Genomic DNA, 11,751 nt, shown 5'->3' with positions numbered 1-11,751 from the left:
GGCATGGTGGCAAATGCCTTTAACCCCAGCACTAGGAAGGTGTCAATTTGAAACCAACCTGGCCTACAAAGTTCTAGGCCACTCAGAGCTATCTAGTGAGACCCTGTCCCCCAAAACAAACAAAAATGAGAACTAGGAATTCTGTTGCTTTCTCTAGCTACCTTGAAGTAGCTAGGCAAGTAATACCACAATAGCTAACGTAGTCTGCTATGTGCCAGCTACCACTTTAGAGCTTTGTTTGAATTGATTTGTGAGATAAACATTATTTCCCACATGATGGAACTGTACCTTAGGTTAAATGATCCAGTCCCACAGCTAGAAAGTACAATCAGGATTTGAACCCAGGCCCTGTCGCTTTAGTACATGCTCACATGTGCAGTTTCTAGTGTCATTCAAATAAAGAAGGTCACATGCCACAGGCTGACCCTTTGGACCTTCTCCCAAAAGAATGTAAAGTAAGACACTGCTATCAGTTTTTATTTTTCAGTGAGACAATGGTTGACTTGTTTGGGCAAGGAAGGTTGTAGAGGTTGGTTGGCAAGCTTTCTGAAACTTCATCAAATTATCTGTTTATTCTTAGTATAACAAAATACCTGAAACTCCATAGCATATGAAGGGAGAAATCTCTTTTGGCTCAGAGTTCTGGAGGCTCAGAGCATGGCACCAGCCTCTGCTTAGCTTCTGGTGAGGGCCTCACGGCAGGACAAGCAGATAAAGACAAAAGACGAAGAAACAAAACAATATGGCACAACTCTCACAGAAATTAATTCGTTCCCAAGAACAAGTATACCCAGCCAGTCACTTCTCACAGGTCCTACCTACCTCCTCTCAACAGTTATAGATCAAACTTCAACACAAGGTTTGGAGGCGACAAACAGTATGGAAACCACAGGTCTTTGAACGGGGCTCTTTTTACGGCACCCCACTTTTCGCCAGTAGAGCTATGGAAGGAGCAATAATTAGTGTCATGCAAAGCTATAATTAAGTTCCTCCTGCTAAGCAGCAATAAAGAATTGTACTAGACTCAAGGCCATCTAAGTCAGGTGTCCTCTGGCCCCCAGGCCTAGAAAGTACTCACTATTCTGCCACCTTCCTGTAGCTCTAGCCTTCGGTCATACCTCTGCAAGAACTGTCCTTTATCCTGCCCTTGGTTGCTTCAGAAAATTCAGACATGCCTTATATCTGCCTTGCTAGGCTCTCTCGTGCTCCCTGGCCCTTGGGCATAGCCTTTTTTATATGGTCAAGTTCAACAAAGGTACAACTCTGGATTCAAAAATGCCTGAGTCCAGGAGCTAATGGAACCCTTCTCACTAGGAGAGGCTTCTTCTAGCTGACTTGGGGCAGAGGCTCTAGGACTCCTTGATCCAAAGAGCTACAGGGTGAGCTATACCCAGGAGATAGGCTCGGGCTCTTGGGTCTCCAGCGTCTTCTAACAAGGTTCCTTGTATAACATGCATTTCGTTTGCTGCCCAATCTGTGGCCTACTTCTTGTGACTCTGGAGTGTGGCATTGGCAAATGTGGCCTGCTGCAAGGCTGTCACCCTAAGGCCTGGAGCTGGTATAGAAATAGTCACCATAGGGCCCAGTGGCAGTGGCACACGCCTTTAAACCCAGCACTCAGGAGGCAGAGCCAGGTGGATCTCTGTGAGTTCAAGGCCAACATGGTCTACAGATCGAGATCCAGGACAGGCACCAAAACTACAAGGAGAAACCCTGTCTCGAAAAACCAAAAAAAAAAAAAAAAAGAAAAAAAGAAATAGTCACCATAGTGGAGTGGCGATGCATCTGATTTGAATAGCAGTTGACCATCAGTGCTCTGGAGTTCAAAGCTGGCTTTGTCTCCTACTGGCTACATTCTTCGAAACTGGCCTTGGCGCCCCATTTTCCTCACCTGTGAGGTCAAGTTTCCTAAATGGAGCTTTGGGAACAGTGAATGAGATTATCTACCTAGCACTGGGCTGGTTTGTGGAAACTCCCTTAAGGAGCCCCATCTGCTTTTGAAGACAAGATTTCTCTGTATAGCCCTGGCTGTCCTGGAACTTGCATTGTAGACCAGGCTGGCCTGGCTCTGCCTCCTGAGTGCTGGGATTAAAGGCGTGCACCACCACCATCCAGCTGCCCCATCTGGTTTTATCATTTTCCCCGATATAAATACCCTGTACCTGGTATATGTCATAGGTTGGCATGTCCTATAAGAATTGTTCACCCGAGAATGGTGGAACATGTCTGTAATTCCAGCATCCAGGAAATAGAGGAAAAAGGATTGGGGAACTGAGGTCATCTTCAGTTACTTAATGAGTTCAAGACTAGCTTGGACTACATGAGATTCTATCTTTAAAAAAAAAAAAAAAAGCAGCCGGGCGGTGGTGGCGCACGCCTTTAATCCCAGCACTCGGGAGGCAGAGCCAGGCGGATCTCTGTGAGTTCGAGGCCAGCCTGGTCTCCAAAGCGAGTTCCAGGAAAGGTGCAAAGCTACACAGAGAAACCCTGTCTCGAAAAACCAAAAAAAAAAAAAAAAAAAGCTTTCAGTCGATAGAAGAAAGCATTTTGAGGAAGAATGTTGTTTTCCTGCTTTGTCCGAAGACATATCATAGCCCAGCAGCAGCCTTGGTTTTTATGACCAGGGAAGAACAACCAAGTGTGTGGAACACAATGGCTGCAGGCTGCAGTCAGGAGAGGCTCTCTGCAGGAGGCACAGACAGCTGAGAAAGGACAGGAGAAGGTATCTGAGACAGAGGGAACAGCCACACAGACATTTGATGTGAGAAAGGCCGGCCATCTGTGAGACTGGATACTGGATGCTATAGTAATGGGTCTGGAATGTTCTCAACTAAGGGACTATTGGGAAGTGGTTAAAAACACTTTTTAAAGAGGTAGGACCCAGAGAAAGGTTTCCAGGTCACTGAAGGCTATGTCCTGGGATCTTTCTCTCTCTTTTCTTTTTCTTTTCTTTCATGTCTTGGCCATGAAATAAATAGCTCGCATTCCTGCCATGATGTGCTGCATCTCCACAACCAGGCATGGTGGCACACACCACCTCCCAGCACTTGGGAGACAGAGGCAGGTGGATCTCTGAGTTCGAGGCCAGCCTGGTCTACAGAGTGAGAGCACTTTCTGCATTTCCAGAGAACCCCGGCTCTGTTCCCAGAGGCCACATGGCAGCTCACATTTTCTGTAACAATACTTCCAGGGTCTCTAACTCCCTCTTCTGGCCTCCACCAGTACAGACATACAGACAGGTTAAACACTATAAAATAAATAAATCTTTAAAAAGAAAAGAAAAGGCCTGGTAGGGTGGCACATGCCTGTTAATTCCAGCACCAGGGAGGCAGGGGAAGGCACATCTCCCTGAGTTCGAGGTTACTTTGTCTACAGAGTAAGCCTGTACATATGTGCATAAACACACACACAAAACATCAAGGACCTGGCATCTGGTGGCGTCAGAGCACACACACACACACACACACACCAACCCTGTGGCGTCAGAGCACACACACACACACACCAACCCTGTGGCGTCAGAGCACACACACACACACACACACACACACACACACACACACACACACACACACACACACACACACACACCCCAACCCTGTCCACACTAACATTCGTCATGCCAGGGCCGGGCAGGAGCGAGAGGCACAAGTTGCAAGATAGCGCGCTCCTGAGGATTGCGGAGCACCGCGCACAGTGCAGCCTTTTCGCGCTCTGGTTTCGCAGCTGGCCAGAGCTTCTGGGCCCCGATGTGGGCGGTGAATGGGGAGTCAGATGTCATGGGAACCATGCTGGGAGGCATCGCTGCCACCGCTTGCGTTTCCAGGAGGATCCTAGGGAAGAAACCCAGACTGCTAGCCAGTCCGCCGGCCTCAGACCTCGCAGCCGGGGCCTGTCTTGTGAGGGCTCAGCCCTCGGGGAGCGCCATGGATGCAGGCGCCACCCCCGCTGCTGCTCCTCGGAGCCGGCACCTGATCCTGCACCGCAGAGGAGCAAAGGGACCGCAAGAGCAGCCCCAGTGCTGAAGAGGTTACTTCTCAGGAGGCTTTGGCTAGGTCAATTTAAAAGAGATGTTACTAAGAATTATTGGAATGGGGACGGGCGGTGGTGGCGCACGCCTTTAATCCCAGCACTCGGGAGGCAGAGGCAGGTGGATCTCTGTGAGTTTGAGGCCAGCCTGGACTACAGAGCGAGATCCAGGCCAGCCAGGGCTGTTACACAGACAAACACTGTCTCGGGTGTGTTAGTTTTCACTGCAGCAGCAGGCTGCCTCTGCTGCCAGAGCTACGTCATCACCTGTCGCCAGGTGTGACATGCACACCCCTTAAAAGTGCCCGCTAGAGCACAGCTCACTCTCTTTTCTCTCTCTTGCCTCTTCTTTCTTCTTTGCCTCTTGCTCCTCTTGTCTCTCTGTCTATCTGCCGGCCTCTCTCATGTCCCCACTCCAACATGGCCTGTCACTCTTTCACTCTCCCCCTCCCCCAATAAACCTCTTGCACTAACTGTTGCCCCTGGCGTCTTTGCTTAGTGGCATACCTTGGAAGGCCCGCCAAATGGTACCCACTTTGCCTTTCTTTTTTATTTATCATTACAGCATGAAGACACACAAATTACACCGTTACGCTGTGGAAGTGTAATTCATGATAGGAGTTTCCATCATGCTCATGAACAGATAACAGCAATAAAGACGGCAGCTCAAGAGACACTCATCAAACCTTCCTGTGAAGGGACTGAAGAATCTATCTTGATTCTTTCCTCAACATCTGAAATTGCTTCCTGTTGGTTAGTGTCCATATCACCTGCTTGTACTTCCACCAGCAAAAAAAAAAAAAAGGCAAACTTACTGTTTCTGAGTAAGCAATCCATCCTCCCAAAATTGATCATATTTACAACATGGTTTACGTCCTGTATTCTAGGACACTGAGCATCTTCTATTCCGCTGTCCCTACTTTCAATAGTATTTGCCTTGAGGCAGGAGAGATGACCCAGCAGGAGAGCACTGGTGGCTCATCCACGGGAGCCAGGTTTGACTCCCAGCACAGAGACTTGGTCGCCCTCTTCTGGCCTCCGTGGATACTGCATACACATGATTCACAGAAATACATGCAGACAAAACACTCATATACATGAAAGAAAGAAAAGAAAGAAAGAAAGAAAGAAAGAAGGAAGGAAGGTGGCCGGGCGGTGGTGGCGCACGCCTTTAATCCCAGCACTCGGGAGGCAGAGCCAGGCGGATCTCCGTGAGTTCGAGGCCAGCCTGGGCTACCAAGTGAGTCCCAGGAGAGGCGCAAAGCTACACAGAGAAACCCTGTCTTGAAAAACCAAAAAAAAAAAAGAAGGAAGGAAGGAAGGAAGGAAGGAAGGAAGGAAGGAAGGAAGGAAGGAAGGAAGGAAGGAAGGAAGGAAGGAAGGAAGGAAGGAAGGAAGGAAGGAAGGAAGGAAGGAAGGAAGGAAGGAAGGGAAACAGAGAAAGAAAGAAAAGAATAGGTGTCCTTAGGGAATAAAGAGATGGCTCAGTGGTTTAGAGTACCTGTCACTCTTGCTGAGGACCTAAGTTCAATTCTCAGCACCCACATGGTGGCTCACAATCACCCTAACTCCAGTTTCAGGGTCTCCAACATTTTCTTCTGACTCTCACAGGCACCAGGCATGTTAATGGCACATATACATATATGCAGACTAAACATTCATATACATAAAATTAAATAAATCTTTAAAAAAAATTGTCTCCAATGATAGCCTTTCTCTTAGAAGGATGACTTCAGTCCTGATCTCAGGCATAACTTCGTAGGCAGGCTTACGTGTTCCAAATCTTTGAGGAGGATGTTAAGTGGAAAGTACTGAAAAGAGTTTAATGGTACTCTCAACTCTGAAAATTCCAGCATCAAAAACAGTTTTGCGCCGGGCGGTGGTGGCGCACGCCTTTAATCCCAGCACTCGGGAGGCAGAGCCAGGCGGATCTCTGTGAGTTCGAGGCCAGCCTGGGCTACCAAGTGAGTTCCAGGAGAGGCGCAAAGCTACACAGAGAGACCCTGTCTCGAAAAAAAAAAAAAAAAACAGTTTTGCAGGCTGGAGAGATGGCTCAGCGGTTAAGAGCACTGCTTGTTCTTCCAAAGGTCCTGAGTTCAATTCCCAGCAACCACATGGTAGCTCACAACCATCTATAATGAGATCTGATGCCCTCTTCTAGCCTACAGGCAAAACATGCAGGCAGAATACTGTATACATAATAAATAAATTAAAAAAAAACAGTTTTGCCAATTTCCTCCCATATTTCTGCAGCTACTCCATCCATCCATTCTCTCTGCTCAGGCCTCTCTTTCATCACATTTATGGCAGTGATACACTCTCTAGCTGTAATCCTTCCACAATCACCAGCTTTTGGTTTATTTGCTTTTCTGCAAGAGATGTTTTTGCTTGGGTTACTGTTTTGGCCTCTAGATACTTCAAGTTTAATTAGATTATTGAAAGTTTTTAAAAATAAATATTAGTGTGTGATTGTGAGTGTGTGTATGTGACGCAGGAAGTCAGAAAGACACCAGATCCATAGAACTGGAGTTTCAGGCAGTGACCCACCATGTGGGTGCTGGGAACTGAACCCAGGTTCTCTGCAAGAGCCATAAGTTGTAGCTAGAGTTTTTCTCCCCGGGTCCCGCCAAGCCCCAGCAGTCCCATAGCCCACTTATAAAATAAACATACAGATGCTTAGATTATTTAAACTGCTCAGCCATTAGCTCAGGCCTACCATTGTCTAGCTCTTACTATATACTCAGCCCATTTCTGTTCATCTATATGTCGCCACGTGTTCCGTGGCTTTACCTGCTGCCTTTACATGATGTTCCCTGGACGGCAGACTGGTTTCTCCCCCTCTCTGCCTTCCTGTTCTCTCAAGTCTCCTCTCTGCTAGTCCCACCTATACTTCCTGCCTGACTACTGGCCAATCAGTGTTTTATTTATCAATCAATCATCCACAATAAGTGTTCTTTTTTTTAGCTTGAACATAAAAACAGGTTATAATTCAAAGGTCCAGGGTTATTTGAAACAGGAAAATATTTGCTCTGTAGAAAATAGTAAAAATGAAGCAGAGGCCCAGTAGGAGCACACTTGCTACCCCTGGACTCTTTATTTATTTATTTATTTATTTAAATTAATTTTTTTATTATCAGCTTGATACAGGACAAATTCTTACCCTAACAGTGAAATGTTTCACTAAAGCTTGCCCAGTGACTGGATAAAACCAAAACTTATTATAAGCCACAGTCATCCCTAGGGTTCCCCATGGTAGGTAGCCTTCCTGGATCTGTGGGTTGCAGTCTGATTGTTTTTTGCTTTATAGCTAGTATCCTCTTATGAGTGACTACATACTATGTTTGTCCTTCTGAGTCTGGGTTACCTCACTCAGGATGATATTTTCTAGTTCCATCCATTTGCCTGCAAGTTATATGATGTCATTGTTTTTCTATGCTGAGTAGTACTCCATTGTGTATATGTACCACATTTTCTTAATCCATTCTTCAGTTGACGGGCATTGAGGTTGTTTACAGGTTCTGGCTATTACAAATAGTGCTGCTATGGACATAGTTGAGCATGTATCTTTGTGGTATGATGGAGCATTCCTTGGGTATATGCCCAAGAGTGGTATGGCTGGGACTTGAGGTAGGTCAATTCCCAATTTTCTGAGAAACCTCCATTATTGGTGAAATTATTAAGGCCACTCCACGTAGTTAAAAGGAGATTTATTGCCGGGCGGTGGTGGCGCACGCCTTTAATCCCAGCACTCGGGAGGCAGAGCCAGGCGGATCTCTGCGAGTTCGAGGCCAGCCTGGACTACCAAGTGAGTTCCAGGAAAGGCGCAAAGCTACACAGAGAAACCCTGTCTCGAAAAACCAAAAAAAAAAAAAAAAGGAGATTTATTTAATGGCGTAACTTACAAATTAAGGAATAGGTAGGTCGCGGAGTCTGGGGAAGGTGTATCACAGTCCAGCGGTGTTCTCTGGAGCTCTGCTCAGTCCACCTCTCCAGTCCAGGGTCCCGCAACAGAGAGAGCGCCCGCCGATCCAGATCTCGGGTCCCCCGGCGCCTCCCTTGGCCCCGCCTTGTAGGCGTGACAGTTGCCGAAGTCTCAATGGGGGTTGGAACTTCCAGATCAAAGCTGGAATGGCTACCCACTACATCTCCCCCTTTTTGTCTAAATAAGAAAGTTCTAACCTAATACAAGACTATATACAAAGGAATGGTTATCAAATATTGTCCAGGAATAATGAGGGATAATGACCTAGATAAAATGGAAGTACAACCAATGCAAACAATATCAAGCAAGAAACACATACTAAAGTCCAGAGAAGTATAGAGCATAGGTAAATGGCATGTTACAAAGATCCTTCCAAAAGGTGTCCTATCCTAAAGAACCTGAATCTAATACTTAATATGTTCTATCTACTAAGTTGTAACTATAACTGCTAGTCTTCAATCCCATCAAAGACCTGAGAAGGAATATAATGGTACCTGAGAAATGGTACATGGATGCAAACAACTTTCGGGAATCTTGCGAGAGTAGACGGAGACAGCTGGCAGCCTGGACAGTCACCTAATGTTTCTCAGCATTGTTGATGCATTCAAATTGGCTACAGGCCTAAAGTATCTGACAGACCATTTTCAGAAGCAGGAATTCTGAAAGACCATCTTACCCTGTCTTGGCAGAGTACAGTGGTCGCTTTCCTTGTGTCCCACTTGTCCAGAAAGGATAGCATTGCATTAGTACTGTCAGCCGTCGAGGCAAGGGCAGTTCTTTGCCCAGTAGGCCATTTTGTGCCAAGAAGACAAACTTCCAAATGGAAATGTCTTAGAAGCCCAGCATTCTCTCGGGATCAAATTGGTGCAGCCAGGAGCAATTATGTCTCACATCAACAGAATTCTAAGTTCCTAATTGTCTCTCTCAAATGAGCGGCAGCTGCCAGTTTGAGCTACTGGCGGGTTCCTGGCGTGCGCGCTCGACCTGCCGCCATATGGCGGGAATGAGGCCTCTGCAAGTGGCACATTAAGCTACATTGTGGATTTAGCCTTTGCTAGTACAAAACAAAAAAAGAGGTTTCTGGGCTACACGCTGCTTGGATAAAAGCATAGACCCAAGATAGCTCCCAGAGCTGGTGGTAAAGTACCACGCCATGTTGGGAAGCTGCGGTGGGCGGAGCCAGCAGCCACAGCTGCTGCAGCTTAAAGCAATAGATTCACAATAAGACAGATTCAGATGTAATAGTTTAAAATGTGTGTAAAATATACGTAGGCTTGGAAGAGACAAAAAAAGGTGATATATACAGTATAAAAACAAATACATGGTTTTAAAAAATAAAGTCTTTAAAGAGACAGTAAAATTAATATAAAAAATAAGCCACATAGAGATGACTATTACACAGAGAGTCTGGATTGTGTTGTCTTTGGGATTCTTAACTACAGAGAGATGTTTGATTGTAAAGGAAGCTGAGTTAAACCAGTACGTATATTTTAAAGATACTTTGACTTCAAAATTTGGATGTAAGGATATGTTGCTTTGGAAAAGAGTCTCTTTTGTTTCCACAGGAAGCAAGAGGCTATGGATTTGTTCCAGAGTAAGATACATCAGGTTTGACCAGCCAAGACCCCCTGAAAGGTCTCCAATGACACCATGGCCCAGATGATCCAACATCCAGAATGGTTTCAAGGCAACTGGCTCAGATGATACAGCCTCACGGACTACTCCATGATCCTAAAATTTTCTTTGTGTCCCCAGAAGATACAGCGCCCCCCTCCAGCAGGAAGTAGTAAGAGAAGCTACGCCCAAATTCCCAAATATACCAAGCTGACTTTGGAGATGTGTAAAGGTTAAAACCCTCCTTTTTAAGAAAAGAAAAGGGGAGGTGCTGTGGGATGGTCTGTATGTCAAATGTGTTGCTGATTGGTCAATAAATAAATCACTGATTGGCCATTGGCTAGGCAGGAAGTATAGGCGGGACAAGGAGGAGAATAGAGCTGGGAACAGGAAGCTAGGTGGAGAGACATTGCCAGCCGCCATCAGGATAAGGAAGATGTAAAGTACCGGTAAGCCACAAGCCACGTGGCAAGGTATAGATTAATAGAAATGGATTAATTTAAGCTGTAAGAACAGTTAGCAAGAAGTCTGCCACGGCCATACAGTTTGAAACCAATATAAGTCTCTGTGTTTATTTGGTTGGGTCTGAATGGCTGTGGGACTGGCAGGTGTCAGAGATTTGTCCTGACTGTGGGCCAGGCAGGAAAACTCTAGCTACACTCCATAGTGATTTCCACAGTGGTTGTACAAGTTTGCACTCCCACCAACAGTGGAGGAGTGTTCCCCTTGCTCTGCATCCTCTCCAACATAGACTGTCATTAGTGTTTTTGATCATAGCCATTCTGACAGGTGTAAGGTGGTATCTCAGAGTCATTTTGATTTGCATTTCTCTGATGACTAAGGATGTTGAGCATTTCCTTAAATGTCTTTCAGCAATTTGTGATTCTTCTTTTGAGAATTCTCTGTTTAGCTCTTTAGCCCATTTTTAATTGGATTGTTCAGTATTTTGATGTCTAGTTTCTTGAGTTCTTTATATACTTTGGAGATCAGTCCTCTGTCAGATGTGGGGTTGGTGAAGATCTTTTCTCATTCTGTAGGCTGTCTTTTTGTCTTATTGACCATGTCTTTTGCCCTACAAAAGCTTCTCAGTTTCAAGAGGTCCCATTTATTAATTGTTGCTCTCAGTGTCTGTGCTACTGGTGTTATAATTAGGAAGTGATCTCCTGTGCCAATGCATTCAAGACTACTTCCTGCTTTCTTTTCTATCAAGTTCAGTGTAACTGGATTTATGTTGAGGTCTTTGATCCACTTGGACTTGATTTTTGTGCTTGGTGATAGATATGGATCTATTTGCATTCTTCTGCATGTTGACATCCAGTTATGCCAGCACCATTTGTTGAAGATGCTTTCTTTTTTCCATTGTATAGTTTTGGCTTCTTTGTCAAAAATTAGGTGTTCATATGTGTGTTGGTTAATGTCAGGGTCTTCCATTTGATTCCATTGGTCTGTATGTCAGTTTGTATACCAGTACCAAGCTGTTTTTATTACTATAGCTCTATAGTAGAGCTTGAGGTCAGGGATACCTCCAGAGGTGCTTTATTGTACAGGATTCTTTTAGCTATTCTGGATTTTTTGTTTTTCCATATGAAGTTGAGTATTGTTCTTTCCAAGTCTGTGAAGAATTGTGTTGGGATTTTGATGGGTATTGCATTGAATCTGTAGATTGCTTTTGGTAAGATTGCCATTTTTACTAAGTTAATCCTACCTATCCATGAGCATGGGATATCTTTCCATTTTCTAATACCTTCTTCAATTTCTTTCTTCAGAGACTTAAAGTTCTGATCATACAGGTCCTTCACTTGTTTAGTTAGTGTTACCCCAAGGTATTTTATATTATTTGTGGCTATTGTAAAGGGTGATGTTTCTCTGATTTCTTCCTCAGCCCTTTATCATTTGTGTATAGGAGGGCTACTGATTTTTTTTGAGTTGATGCCACTTTACTGAAGGAGTTTATCAGCTGCAGGAGTTCCCTGGTAGAATTTTTGGGGTCACTTACACATCCTATCATATCATCTGCAAATAGTGAAAGCCTGACTTCTTCCTTCCCGATTTCTATCCCTTTGATCTCCTTTTGTTGTCTTATTGCTCTAGCTAGAACTTCAAGTACTATATTGAATAAATATGGG

Source organism: Peromyscus californicus, unplaced genomic scaffold, assembly GCF_007827085.1.
Source record: "Peromyscus californicus insignis strain IS unplaced genomic scaffold, ASM782708v3 Scaffold_4__1_contigs__length_199733344, whole genome shotgun sequence".
Taxonomy (NCBI): Eukaryota; Metazoa; Chordata; class Mammalia; order Rodentia; family Cricetidae; genus Peromyscus; species Peromyscus californicus.
The sequence above is the reverse complement of the archived record's forward strand: the minus strand, read 5'-3'. Positions refer to the sequence as shown.